The 15,526-nt window shown below is 41.1% G+C and overlaps 1 protein-coding gene and 1 long non-coding RNA gene across 2 annotated transcripts in view; one reads left to right on the top strand and one right to left on the bottom strand.

Annotated features, from left to right (window-relative positions):
* LOC109194357 (C-type lectin domain family 12 member B) overlaps window positions 1-15,526 on the bottom strand; it is a 159,144-nt gene that overhangs the window by 57,657 nt on the left and 85,961 nt on the right. The gene's annotated exons all lie outside the window — the stretch shown is intronic.
* Window positions 8,116-14,980, top strand: LOC112843530 (uncharacterized). Its single transcript, XR_003215944.1, has 3 exons — window positions 8,116-8,317; window positions 11,421-11,723; window positions 14,411-14,980. It is a non-coding gene; the product is annotated as an uncharacterized LOC112843530 (long non-coding RNA).

A 15,526-nucleotide genomic window follows, 5' to 3' on the forward strand; every position in this document is an offset into this window, starting at 1 on the left:
CAGGGACAGGAAGTTACAGGTGTTTGAACTTGCAGGCTCTTGCAGAAGTGAAACCGAAAGCAGAGTGAGTGCAAGTTAAGAGCAGGGTGTTTATTATGCATTTATTGCGGATTAAGCCTTAAGTAGTTGTATGAGATTGAAACATTTGTTTTATACATTTTACATGTAAGTCAAGATCATTACACACAGGATGGCCGTAGCCTGGTTGCTTAAGTTGAGGTCAACTAAGGTTCAGAGAGCAGATGCACACTCTGTGCACGCACAGACAGACGAGACATACACACACACACTTAGTTAGAGGGATCACTGATAGGGGAAAGTTCAAATTGTTTTGCTTGGGGTTACTTTTAGACTATATTAGGAGGAGCAAACATATTGGCAGATCTGAGAAGGAAAACCTGTGTTATGAAAATGATTTTAATCTTTTATACATGATTGCATTTGAGCTTATTAAAGAGCTGTGGCTCCTGGTCAAGTGAAGGTCAGAAACTCTTGGCGGGCGTTATGATCAGCCAATACAAGGTGAGGATGATGGGAGCTGTGAAAGGAATTGCAACACACATGCTTACATGACAGATGTATCTAGTTATTTTTATTATCCTTTATTCCTTACATCCTTTTTGAGTTAAGTTTGAAGTTCTGAGTTTTAAGATTGAAACAGTCTCATAATGTTTTGAATAATACCGTTTTAGGGTGACATTTAGTCTAGAAATCACACATATAGTTTCAGCTGTGTACGTGCGCAGGCCTTATGTCTGGCTAGGGCGAGAGGTGTGAGGTGAGCCGGGGTGCAGGAGAGGTCATGACACATACATAGCACACACACACACACACACACACATACACACCATAGTAGATTCACTTTAGTAGGTAAAAAGTTAAGATGTGTTTTTGCTGCAAGTGCAGAATTGTGCCGACGTACTGTCAGATGCTTACAGGAAGTGCACCTGATGTTCGGGGAGATAAGGAGGCGCTCATGGTGCGACACCGGGATGGGGATGAGACGTAATGTTCTTTAAAACTATGTTAAAGTTAGCAGGAACATTCTGTGGTTTAGGTTGACGTATGTCTGTTTTTGCAAAAGAGGGGGCTTTGTTGTTGTACCCATATAAAACCTTTGTCTAATTATTGTAAGTTCAGTTCAATCGCTGACGTTGCTCAGTGTTGAACTCCACGTGTGTAAACAATAAATCTTCGCTTTGATCATACCTTCTGGACCAGTGTCATCATTTGAGGTTGAGAACCTCCGTACTCTTTTCTCCAACTTTTGAACCTTAACACAAACTAGACACAGCGGCAATGTACAAAGTTTGCAGTGACAGTTAGAGACATGACCTCACTAAAGCGCCCCAGCTTTCTTCATCCAGTCCTAGTGCAAGGTTTATGAATCAGTCTAAACAAACATAAACACTGATGCCAGCCAGTGAAAACAAAGGTGAGATGGGCCCTCGGGCAGAAATTCTTTTGGACACATGTACCAGAACAAATACAGCATCTCACCTTATGTTTCTCTGTCTTACACACTTGCTATAAATGCTTAAACTGCTGTCACTGTCATTATTAAAACTTGCTGCTAAAATCAAATTTAGAATGAGAACACACATTTTAACATTTGATATATTTTCTTTTGGTACTATATAAATCAAAAATGGGCTCCAAATGGACTGTGTTGTATATACCTTGTTAGTAAACCATTAATTAACAGACAAGTCAGCTTATTTTGCCTCGTGTTTCCTAATGTCCTTCATCCTGAATCCTTCCATAGCTGCTGTGTCAGAGCTTCACCAGGTGAGGTCTCCACAGCGTTAGTGTTGTGTAGTGATGTTTCGATGCTTGCCACAAAACACACTGTCAGGAGTTTTCCTGTATTGCAACTCAGGTCGGAATAAAAACGCTCAGACAGGTTTACGTGTACACGGGTGAGACTCAGGGAGACTCGCGCCCCTGCAGTAAAAAGAAAGAGTCTTTATTCAGAGAGCACATACAGGAAGAGAGAAAATAGAACTGCAGGCTTCCTGTGTAACTTCCCCATTTAGGAGTCTGCACAGAGTTGCAGAGTTTAAGCTGAATACTGAAAAGAGCAAACACATTTAGATAATGAAACGTACTTTTAAGCATAACATAATAAAAATCCCCAAATCCTAAGAAATCTCTTAACACACACAGACGAACATCCTCCTCACTCTGCCACCCAGCAAAACATGCAGTGTCTACCTGCTTGAATATGTATGTTTGTGCATGAGTTCTTGGTATTTTTGCTTGATACAGTCGTTCCTGATGAGTCTCTGGGAGTGTACAGAGACCCTTAGGATAAGTTCAAAACTTGAAGGATTTGAAGAGTCTTTCTTCAGGTAAAAGATGAAATGCAGTACACACAGTATGATATTCACCATTAGACAAGTGCTTGTTAAGACTGACGCTATTCTGACACGCTCACCTGAGAAAAAGTGAGCCAGCAGGCAGAAGTAGACAACGCATCTAATCAGTACAGCAGCACAATAAGGATGATTCTACAACTCAACTGGAAGCTCAGCACTTGAATCAAGTCCAGATTTTTCATCTGCCTAATTTGTTATCAGGCCTCACCTGGCCAAGAAACCAGCTCAGTCAATCTACCAATTACTCTGAAAATGGGGTCCTAGAAATTACAAAAAAAAAAAAAAAAGGTGCCTGTTAGATCACTGGGTTTCTATCAATAACAGTGTCACGTGTTTACCTTACAGTGCAAATGCCTTATTGTTGTGTCCTTAAATGGTTAAAGCCATGAGGATGTTATTTAGCCCTTGTGGGACCTCGGTGCTCATGATTAACAGATTTTAATCAGTGTGGTGTGGTTTGAATAAAGTTGGCAAAATGTTGCTGGAAAATTCTGTTTTCTTCTTTTTTTTCTTCAAGAGGCAATAGAGAGCAAGGTGGGGACTGAAGAGGATGCTACTCTTCAGTCTTTGGTACGCAGAGATGAGGCCATCACACTGCTGATGCCTGAAGATCTGGACAATGAGTGCCAAGCCCACCATGACTGAGTGGAGCTCAGAGATCAAGAGGAGAATGGCGGAGAGCCATCAAGTAAAAGAAAAGCCACGCAGAACATGACAACTCAGGTGAGTTTATAGAGAAGAAGATTCAAGTGTGAATCTGTTTTTTTCCTACAGCTCTCGAAAGCTGGATGGAAAAAACAGACTGTTGTGGTCGTGGGTTGAGGCTTCATTTGAGGCTATGGCTGCAGTCAGGGCTGTGTTTGAGGCTCATGGGTTAATCTAAAGGAAGAATTTCAGCACCCTGCAAAGTGTTGTACAGCTCCACATCCTGCTTCTCAGGCAGCCTCTAACACATCCTAATTGAATTATCTAATGTCCCTCTATGTGCTGGAGTAAGGTAAATAAAGAGAATTCTGGATATAAAAATCTCTGCCTACCTTTGATTTCCCCACAGAACCTTTTTACCTTCTAAATATGAATAAAAAACAATGTTTTCCTCACATTGTTTATTGGTACTTCTCCTCCATAAATAACCTGATTACAACCCCACGCTCAGTGTTTGACACAGCACGTGTCATGATTTTTTACAGCTGTCATGAGAAAAAAACATCTGCATAGCTCACATGACCAGAGGTGGGAAGTAACAAATAGTACTGTACTTTACTTAAGGATGTTTTTTCTGACGACTTTGTACTTTTACTCGCTACATTTTCAAAACGAGCTTGTTACTATTTGTTTGGCACATTGGAGGGGAGTTATTATTCATCACTGCAGGGCTTCAAACATCAAACCGATTTGAGGCCAAAGAGTAACACAGAAAAATCAATCCTGTTTATGTATTAATCACCAGGGGATGTTGTAAGTAAAGAAGACGATCTCCAAAAGTTGATTTTGTTCATCTGGACGTAACGTTTTGTGGGAGAAACATTTCATCACTCATCCAAGTGACTTCTTCAGTCTCAGCTGACTGCAGGTTTCCCCAATCTTCAAACAAATTTTACCATTGAGATCCTAAAATCTCAAGAGGAGCGGATCCGACAGAGACTTACCATGCTTCTAGATGAGAATACATCTAGACTTCTTGTGCTGTGCTAGACGAGCCTTCTTAGTGAAGTCAGACACCTTTTTATAAGGTGTCTGACTTCACTAAGAAGGCTCGTCTAGCACAGCACAAGAAGTCTAAGACCAGGCAACAAAGGAAGTTTGACTTACTTGTTGTATGTCGGAAACCACCGCAAAATACGGAGAGTGTCCTCAGTGGCCAGCAGAGGGAAGGATGCGACACCGAGGATGTGGACAAGTGGGTGAAGAATTTGTCTGACAGACAGCTCACCCAAACAGAGAAAAACATCCTTGCTAAAGGGTTGAATTTTGCTGTCACACCGAGAAAAATCCCGCTAGTGGAGCTGATCACAGCCACAGAAACAGCAATTCGAAACAACAATATTGCAGAAGTGGAAGCAGAGCAACTACGGACGAAAGTTTTGGCCTGTCCCAGCGATGCAAAGCCCCCAGCATCCAACATCACCATGGAGGAGAGGAAGGCACTCACATCACTTAGTGATGACAACAACATTATCATCCTTCCAGCAGACAAGGGTAGGTGCACAGTATTGCTTAACCAGAAAGACTATCATGAGAAGATTTTGTCACTACTCACTGATGAAAATACTTATGAGCCCCTGAAACGAGACCCAGGAAGTGGCTACAGGAAGAGGGTGATAGACTGTCTGAAGCAGTTAGAACAAGACAAGGCTATCGACCGGACCTCATACCACAGGCTATACCCAGGGGAGTCTACACCAAGTCTGTATGGTTTACCGAAAATACATAAGCAGGGTGCACCTTTAAGACCAATTGTGTCACAGCTGGGGCAGCAGTCGTGTGGTGAAATGAAGGAGGACCCAAGATGAAGAGATGTGATGTGATATGAGTGAGTTTTATTTACAGTGTGGCAAAGTGGAAAACTAGACACCAAACCTGAAATCATAATATATGGAGAGACAGGATGAGGAGCAGAGAGACGCTGAGAACACCAGATTACACAGTTACACAGACGAGCTGACAATGAGCACAGGTAGACACACACTATAAATACACATGGAAGGGAATAAGGAATGGCCCAAACAGGAGGGAGACACAGCTGATCCTAATTGACATCACGAGACACAGACTTTCAAAGTAAAACAGGAAATTCAAAAACTGTTCTACAACACTAACTTAGGGACACGAACAGAGCACAGAAGGGAGAACACTAAAACACTAAGAACTAATACAAAATAAGAATCAACGCAAAAATCAATGTGATACCAAAATGAAACACAAAACGGTGGGTCACCGACCCAGAACTATGACAGATTGTGTGTATGATCAACTCGGTCACCGACAGCCCCAAAATAGACCACCAGATCCGGGTGGGTGGTGGGAGGTCCAGGACTGGACGTACACAGCTGCAGGACGTATCACATTTCACGGATCACATTAACTCGGTGGACCGAGACATCAAATTCACCAGGGAGGATATGAAAAGTGGCAGGTTAGCCTTCTTAGACTGTGAGATTTCCATCAGTAATGGGGGACATCTAAAGGCTGACGTGTACCGTAAACCTACACATACGGATCAGTATCTAAGGTTTGACTCTCATCATCCACTGGAGCACAAACTGGGTGTCATCAGGACGCTACAACACAGAGCGAACACCATCCCCACAGACACAGCGGCCAGGGAGGCAGAAGAACAGCACATCAAGAAGGTCCTGAGTAAATGTGGTTATCCCAGCTGGACTTTTGTCAAAGCTGGGAAGGCACCTAAAGAAAGCTCCAGCCGATCCAGGAGAGAAGGACAACCGCTGCCCAGGCGAAAACCTGTAGTGATCCCATATGTCTCAGGAGTATCGGAACAGTTGAGACACATTTTTTCTAAACACCGGGTCTCTGTGGCTTTTAAATCCTAAAACAGGCTGTTTAAACCTTAAATACTGATCTGTATAAGTAGGTTTCCGGTACACATCAGCTTTTAAATGTCCCCCATTACTGATGGAAATCGCAGGCTAACCTGCCACTGTTCATATCTTGCCTGGTTGAATTTGATGTTTTTCGTCCACCTAGTTTAATGACATATAAATAACAGTTAAACTACATATACAAGACAAAAGGAACATGACAAAGACAAAGTGAAACAAACACACACAAAACATGAAATCTCATCTTTTCTAGCATTCATACTGTCACGGTGAGTGGGATGAGCCGTGTGAAGAAAATAAAGGAGGATCCAAGTGCAGGCACTCGTGGCACACAACTACTGTAGGTTTAGTTCAGACTAGACACTGAACTAAACCTACAGGAAAAACGAGGGCACCAAAACAAAACCTAAGAACTAAACCCTTCACCAGAATAAACTGAAACATGGAATATAATATTCAAAACAGGATAACTAAAGAATCAGAACGTAGACCATTATATAGATAAATATTAAAAATACAAGAGCCGAAAATGCTGGGTCAAAATGACCGTGACACATAGTCTCTCTTAAATGACAAGTTTAAAAGTAGGTGAAGTAATTTACAGTGCTGTGAAAAAGTATTTGGCTCCCTCCTGATTTCTCAGTTTTTTCCATATCCTGCACAGCAGAGTGGGTAAAATTCCTCCACAGTGATGTAAGAGACTCCCTGCCAGTTAGCGCAAATGGTTGACTGCAGCTGCCAATGGTTGCACATCCAGTTATCAGGTTTGGAGGAGGATTACTTTTCACGCCAGTTCGGTTTGGATAACCTTTTTCCCCCTAGTAAATGAAATCATAATTTAAAAGCTGCACTTTGTTCCAAGTTATTATGCAAACAGAGTTTCAAAACATTTTATAGATTGTAAAGAATTGAAAATGGTCATTTGTTGAATTTGCAGCATTAGTAGATCAATTTTACTGAAATCAAAAGCTATTTCAATCAAAAACATCTTAACAGGTCAAATTACACATTAACATAGGACCCCTTGTTTGATAGCAGTTTTACAATTCTTCCATCCATGGAACTTGTGAGTTTTTGGAGAGTTTCTGCTTGAGTGTCTTTGCAGGATGTCAGAATAGCTTCCCAGAGCTGCTGTTTGGATGTGAACTGCCCCCCATCCTCATATTTTTTTGCTTGAGGATGCTCCAAAGGTTCTCAATAGGATTGAGGTCAGGGAAGAATGGGGGCCACACCATGAGTTTCTCTCCTTTAATGCTGATCGCAGCCAATGATGCAGAGGTGTTCCTTGCAGCATGAGATGGTGCATTGTCTTGCATGAAGATGGTTGTGTTGCAGAAGGCACAGTGGTCAGTCAGAAACTCCACATACCTTGCAGAGGTCATTTTCATACCTTCAGGGAGCCTAAAGGGGCCGACCAGCTCTCTCCCCGTAATTCAGGCTCAAAACATGACTCCACCACCTCCTTGCTGACGTTGCAGCCTTGTTGAGACATGGTGGCCTTCCACCAACCATCCACCACTGCATCCATCTGGACCATCCAGGGTTGCACTGCACTCATCAGTGAACAGGACTGTTTCAAAATTAGTCTTCATGTAGTTCTGCAGCGGTGCTTGTGAACATTGGTTAGGGGTGGCCGAATATAAGGTTTATGCACAACTGCAAGTCTCTGGAGGATCCTACACCTTGATGTTCGCAGGGCTCCAGAGGCACCAGCAGCTTCAAATATCTGCTTGCTGCTTTGTAATGGCCTTTTAGCAGCTGCTCTCTTAATCTCTCTCTTAATTGGGGTCACCTGGCAAACTAATGTTCATAGATGTCCGAGATTGATTTCAGTCATCCAAAGAGCCACAGTTCCATCCCTGGGTTTAATTGAAAAACAACTTATTTAATCTTTATGACACGGAAACACAATTTGCATAATAATTTGGAACGCAGTGTAATTACTTGGCTTATCTTTGTCTAATATTAAAATTGGTTTGATTTCATTTAGGTGACAAATATGGATCTTATTTGTAGACTCCCACTCTATTTTGTGTTGATTCAGTATTAAATGAATGTGGATGTAAGACAGTTCACACATGAACAGTAGAGAACAGCAGACCTCCAGCTCTGCATCCAGTCTGAAGGATGAGGAGGAGGGGCTGAAGCAGAAGACCTGCGCATGAATTGCAGAGACTGTGTCCAGTTAGTCCTGCTACAAGCCCTCACAACACCCAAACTCAAGAAGAAAAAGGAAAGAGATCTGAGCAGCACTTCAGACATTACCGCTACTGCTGACGAAGACAAACATGTCCAGAAAAGCTGTGCTGGGTTTGATTCTTCTTTGTCTGTTTCTCTTCTTCTTCTTCTCTTCTTTTTCACCAACATCTTCTAAAGGTGAGGTTTTCTTTAATAAGTAAGATGTAAATCAGCTCTTTTGGCTGTATGTCAGACTTATACATGTATATACAGAGAGGTATATTTCTGCTAGTCTGTGTTATATTAGATACTTTGTCTCCTGCACTGTAAGCTTAGTGTGTGAATTGTGAGCGATTGGTGTTGTCTTAGTCATGAATTGAACAGGTGGAGGACAGACAGGTGTTAAGTTAAAGTGTGTGTCATGAGAGGAATCAGGATTCCCCACGACAAAAATAACTAAACAGCAGAAGCTCCATTTGAATACAGCGAAGAAGAGAAATCTGAATAATTTTAAATGTGTAGCACAATGTTTATCTCATTCATCACAATCTCACTGGTCCAAGATCAGTGTTCCTTAATAGGCACTGAAGTTGGAATCATCTAGTAACAAACTATACATATGATTTTTAAGTATAAATATTCAACTGACAGCAGCTAAAATTAAAAAATATCAAAAGAGGTGAGACACACTCGTGGTCTGTGATGGTGCTCGTAGTAAGACTAAGTGATTTTTCAGACTTGCTGGCTCATTCCATGTCAGTTCATTACACACATCTCTCCTGATTATCCCAGATGTGCCTGAAAAAAATTAAGGCAAATGTAAACTTGCTAAATTTTAGTTCCTTGCTATAATAATATTTTGTTTAAGTCAGTCAAATTTGTATAAGTAGGTATGAGTGTTTTTAAACATGTTGCTTGTAATTTGGGGCTATTTTAAAAGTCTTTCATCAAACAAAAAAAAAAGAAGAAAAAAAAGCTCCTTCAGGTAAAACCTTCATTTTATTGGGGCAAATCTCTCAAATCTCTGGCTTTATGAATATGGACTCTCAGAGGTGAAGCTCACATGGAATTATGGATAATTGAAATTCCAAAATTAATTGGATCTCCCATCTTTGACAGCTGATTTGAAAGACTGTAGAAATCACAGTGTTGCAGGTAGGGGTCACATATTTCATGCACTTTCCATATATAAGGCATAAACTATTGTTTTAAATTGTAATAATTAAGCTAATGGTTTCACAGATACTAAAGAACATAACCAAAAAACAAAAATCCAACTTCATAGTTTCTGTTAATATAAAATGGTGTACGTTCTCATTGTCTGAAAACTCATTTCGAATACAGCGGTCCCTCGTTTATCACGAGAGTTACGTTCTAAAAATAACCTGCGAAAGGTGAAATCTGCAAGGTAGTGAACTTTAGTTCTTACAATTATTATAGATGTTTTAAGGCTGTGAAACCCCCTCGCTACACACGTTATACACTTTTCACAGACAGGTATGAACATTTTCACACTTTTCTCTCTTATTTAAACTCTCAAAGTTCAAACCTATGTAGAAAAATAAGTCCAGTATTATAGAATGAAACCAAAGATCAAACCCTGTTTTTAGGTCCAGAACATGGGAATAGAGCAGCTGCCAGAGAATTCAACATTAATGAATCATTAATGAATCAATGGTACGGAAGTGGAGGAAGCAAGAAGAATGAGTTGAGTAAAGTTTGACTTATCTGACTGTTTGGTTTCACTTAATGCGCCTTATAATCCTTTGACGTCGACACTGTTGTGTTTGTTTTCTTCTGCTAGCGAACATTTATGTAAATTTGACAAGCTGAACACATTCGGTACTGTACAGGAGACACGACACGAGATTGACTGAAAATGATCTACAGCCAATCAGGACACAGAACACAATGCGTTGTAAAAAAAAAAAAAATCTTTGAGATCTAATTATTGTTTTATGAAACTGTTTTACACTTAAAATGCTGCTTGAGCTCACTTTAACATGTGATCATATTTCAACATGAAATGATGAAACGCCGTCAGCCTGCAGACTCGATTCAAAACCTCGCTTTAACCCCCAAAGACCCAAACTCTTTCATGGCATGCATTTTTAGTCACAATTGAGTAATGATGCGCAAAACTCTTTATTTGGTGTCTGAGCACAGCAGCTTTTTCCCTGAGTACAAAAACAAAATGAGAAACAACAATTTTGTCCCTTTGAGCAATATGGCTCATTTGAAAGAGCAACATTTAGTATTGTGGTGATGCCCCCACATGTAGACGTCCGGTCCTATGAGTTTAAACTATAGTTTTCTAAACTTTAAAAGTGGACTAAAGTCGATTTGAACTCACCTTCACTCGAAATTATCCATACTTTTAACTACTGATCGTTATGTAATTAGTAGTCTGTCTAAACCTCCATATGTGATTTTTATTTTTAGTGCAGTCCAGCTCAGCTTCCAGGTTCAGGCAACTCTAATAATACTGTAGATGTGGTGTGAAGTGAGTGACTCATCCACTCTGAGATGCATCATGTAGGGTCTAAAAGGAGCTTGAGCTGTTGACAGGAGGCTGCTGGAAGGATGACATTTTTAGACCTTGTTGTTCTGCATACATCAATAAAGTGCCATGGGTGCGCGTGTATATGTGGGATGGAAATATGTATATTAGCAAATTATCAACATTGACATCACGTCATGTTATCAGTACTGCTACTTTGTAACTGTGATACTGATCAGACTGTGTAAAATCTCAGTTTCTGTTTGAGGAAGGGAGACATCTTTTCCAGTGTGACATCATCTAATAGACAATTCCATTTGTTCAGGTGATCGTGGCTCAAGAGTTGGGCGTTCGCCTTGAAATCGGAAGGTTGCCGGTTCGAGCTCCAGCTTGGACAGTCTCGGTCGTTGTGTCCTTGGGCAAGACACTTCACCCGTTGCCTACTGGTGGTGGTCAGAGGGCCCGGTGGCGCCAGTGTCCGGCAGCCTCGCCTCTGTCAGTGCGCCCCAGGGTGGCTGTGGTTACAATGTAGCTGCCATCACCAGTGTGTGAATGTGTGCGTGGATGACTGCATGTGTAAAGCGCTATACAAATACAGGCCATTTACCATTCTTACGCTGTGAAAGGTTTAAATTGTTATTTGACTTCTATTTGTGGGCAGTTGACTCTCTCTAAAAGTTTCTCCTCATGTGATTTTCAATACTATTATTAATATTTAGCACACACTGGATTCTGGTTTGTTTGGCATCACAGACGCTTTAAATCCAACCTTTCTTTTCTGTGTTGTTTCTTCTCTTTCAGAAACAACAACCATCAGAGCTAAGGCTGGACAGGATGTCGTTCTGCCGTGTCACGTTCCAAAAGATAGATCCATCACAGGCGCAGTGTGGACCCACACTGACACGAAAACACATTATGTTTTCTTGTACCACAGCAATAGCTCTGAAATAATCAGTCGGCAGAAAGAAGTACTGAACTGGATAAACATGCAGAAAGATATGACGGATGACAAATATTTGGTTATCTGGGAATCCGGGGAGTAACAAACACAATGGCTGTAAGCCATTTTGAAGATTGTCATCAAGCTGACAATGAATCCAATGGGTGAGTTTGTAGAAGAACAGAAGTTCCTGGAGCCTGTACTAGAAAACAAGTTCAACATATGCAGATTACAAACAAGCTTTACTCGTCACACACGATCATACAGAGCACAACATGCAGTGAGATGTTTTGTGTCCGAGCTGCAGACAGACTACAGACATAAACGCGCCACACCAGGGCTTGTTTTTTTTTTTTTTAAGGGAGGTCTTTCTGAATACTGGGTGGAAATTGTTCTTGCGACTCCGCTCCAAAGGTGTGCAGTCTTAGCACTACACTATCCAACTGCATCAGATTATAATTTCCTCATCTGGCTTCATATTGACGTAGTTTTCAAATCAGTAGGGCAATGCTGGGTTTATTAATCTATTAATTAATCTGCTTTGACCAATCAGAAATGTGGCCTGTCTAGTGTCAGCAGAGTGACTGATTTTAAAAACAGGCTGAAAGCAAAAGAGTAGATATGCTCAAATATATGTCAGATTTTCTAAACAAAAGCCCAACTAATCAGAAGGTCGGTGGTTCGATCCCAGGCTGCCTCCTGGCTGCATGCCAAATATCCTTGGGCAAGATACTAACCCCATGTTTGCCTACTGGTGGTGGTCAGAGGGCCCGGTGGCGCCTGTGTTCGGCAGCCTCGCCTCTGTCAGTGCGCCCCAGGGCAGCTGTGGCTACAATGTAGCTTGCTATCACCAGTGTGTGAATGGGTGAATGACTGAATGTAGTGTAAAGCGCTTTGGGGTCCTATGGACTAGAAAAGCGCTATACAAATGCAGGCCATTTACCATTTACCAAAGTTAGCCCAGAAATGTGTTAGGATGTCTTAAAATGCTGACTGTTCAAGTTAACAGACTTTTGCAGAACACTATTTAAGGCTGTTCCTGACAACTAATTTAGTCTTATTTAGACTACATGTAGGAGCCTATCCCAGCTGTCTTAGGGCGAGAGGCAGGGTACACCCTGGACAGGTTGGCAGTCTGTCGCAGGGCAGAAACAAACGTAAATGGCAAAAACTGCAGTTCCTCTAGGTGTCATTTGAGAGTGGCCCCACAACCTTTAAATGTTAGACTTTATAGAGAAGTGCTTCTTACTGGATATTTTCTAATTTTCCAACTATCCTCTGTCAACCCTACGATATGGTTGTGTGGGAATATCACACACAGCAGTTAGTCTATTTCACCAGTTTCTGAAATACTGAAATGTACCAACTGCTGTTGCATTAAAGGACCAACAAGATCTGAGGGATGTTGCAGAAATTGTGATGCAGTTGTTCGAAGAACTGATTGATTAGTAACCCAATAAGAAGTGATCTGCTTTTCTAAAGCTGCGTCCACACTGGAAGTTATTCAGTTACTGCACATGCTTTGCACACACACAGTGTTGGGAAGGTTACTTTTAAAATGTATTCCATTACAGAATACTGAATACATGCCCCAAAATGTATTCTGTAACGTATTCCGTTACGTTACTCAATGAGAGTAACGTATTCTGAATACTTTGGAATACTTAATATATTATCGTGCTGTTTACAACTACATGAATGTCCTATTGCTGTGATTTATTACTGTTACTGAAGGTACGTAGTACGAACCGTAGTAAAGGGACCTCTGGCTAATACGGTGGGTTCCCTGTCGGGCTGGTAGCCGAAAACTAGCTTTACTTTGTTGTCTGGGTCAGCTTTGCTTGCCAGAGACAGAGAGAGGCGTTGAAAGGCTGCTCCAACGGAACTTATTTTTTCCGGAGGAAAACAGGAACACAGTGTACAGTCGAGTCTTAATAGCTTACTTACAGCTGGGCTCGTCAGGCACTCTTCTTGGCTGCAGTGGTTATTATTATATTTACATGCTTCCAGCTCCCGTTTTTGCTCCGTGACAGCTCGGACTTTTCCTTTCTCTCTCTCCCTCGCTCACAGACACATAACGTGTATGGCAGTCCATTCTCGCTGCAGCACGGACTACACTGCCCATGATGCTACATTCTTTAGGGCCATGCCTGTAGCATTCTGCCTTTTAGCTTAGCACAACAACAACAACAAAAAAGCGCTCTCTCACCCAGGAAACACGCAGAGAGAGAGCGTCACCCCGTAACCATGGCAACCGTAACGCTGCCGCCTGGAACAACAGAACGTAGCTGTCAAACAAACCCAAACAGTCCTGACCCGCGACAATATGAAACAGGAAAGTACCGCCGTGTAATCCATTTATTTCAACAAAGTAACTGTATTCTGAATACCACCTTTTTAAACGGTAACTGTAACGGAATACAGTTACTCATATTTTGTATTCTGAATACGTAACGGCGGTACATGTATTCTGTTACTCCCCAACACTGCACACGCATATCCCGTACTTCATGTGTAGCTAACTCTCAAATGTATTTACTTCCTGCTCATACATCAGTCAGTGATATACCACTGTGTTATTGGTAGTTGCTTCAATTACTGGTCCTCACAGTTGACAAAAGATTATCTCTGGACACACCCACTCAGAATTTCTACAGGTTACTTTGCTTGTACTCATTTGAAGTGGGCGTAGCTTAACACTTAAAACCCAGAGTTGGCTCCGATCCAAGCCTTGTGTGGTAGTACGGGTGTCAGACTGTTTTTGTGAGAAAGAATCATGTTTTTGTAATTCTATATTTCTGTGTTGATGAGACTGTCTCTCTCTCACCTCTCTTCTGTTTCTCACCTGCAGCTGAATCAACAGATGATGGATTGAGAGTGTGTGCTCCACATGCTTTGTTTCAGCCACTTGCTTTTACTCTTGGTGTCATTGCAGATGTTTTGAGATGGAAGGCTTTCCATGGAGCTGGCTTAGTGTGACTCCATGCATGGCCTGCCTGCGTACATTCTTGGTGACTTCTTGGTAAATCTTTTTGAACGTCTTCAGTGTCGTAGTAGTGCTGGGTGGTATACCACTTGTAACTTTATTTGTGATGTTAAAATTTCAACATAGTATTGAATTGACAAAAAGACCACCATTGATGATAAAATGGTTGACGAGTATGTTTAAATTAACTGCAAAGAACCCAAATGGATGTTTTGTGCTTTTTCATATCTCAAATACTTTTTAACATATTGTGTTGAAAAGTGGTCCAACCCATTTTTCTCATACATTGAAATCTGAGGCAATGTCTGAACATGAATATTTCAAAGACTATTTAGAATAAAAGCCTAAGTTTTCACTGGTCTTTCTTACCATCAAAGTAAATGAGAATCTGTCATGTGGAACATATACATCAACTCATTTTCTAAGTACTATAATATAAAAAATATAATTATAATAATTTTAGCAGTTGTTACGGGTTCGAAATTGAGGACGAGAGTAAAACAACGATGGTCCAGAAGAGGTTGGTCAAACAATTGATTTTAATGAATACACGCAGCGTGGGGAGACGTACACTGGAAAACATCAGTTGTAAATCCCCGTCCAAAAATACACTTCAGATTGCTTTTATGACATCAGGGTATTATAACGCCCCCTCTTGCGTTTACAAGCACATAATTTGCATCTTAAGAACATTATTTGCCTCTTTTACAGATAATGATCAATTTTAAGAGATAAATGCAGAGACAGGAGTTCCCCTTTCTGGCATCCTCTTCTGCTTCTTAATTCAGATAAAACTGAGGTTATTGTACTCGGCCCTGAAAATCTTAGAAATATGGTATCTAAGCAGATTCTTACTCTGGATGGCATTACCTTGGCCTCCAGTAACACTGTGAGAAACCTTGGAGTCATTTTTGACCAGGACATGTCCTTCAATGCACATATTAAACAAATATGTAAGACTGCTTTCTTCCATTTGCGCAA

The sequence above is a fragment of the Oreochromis niloticus genome, linkage group LG22 (assembly GCF_001858045.2).
Source record: "Oreochromis niloticus isolate F11D_XX linkage group LG22, O_niloticus_UMD_NMBU, whole genome shotgun sequence".
Classification (NCBI taxonomy): domain Eukaryota; kingdom Metazoa; phylum Chordata; class Actinopteri; order Cichliformes; family Cichlidae; genus Oreochromis; species Oreochromis niloticus.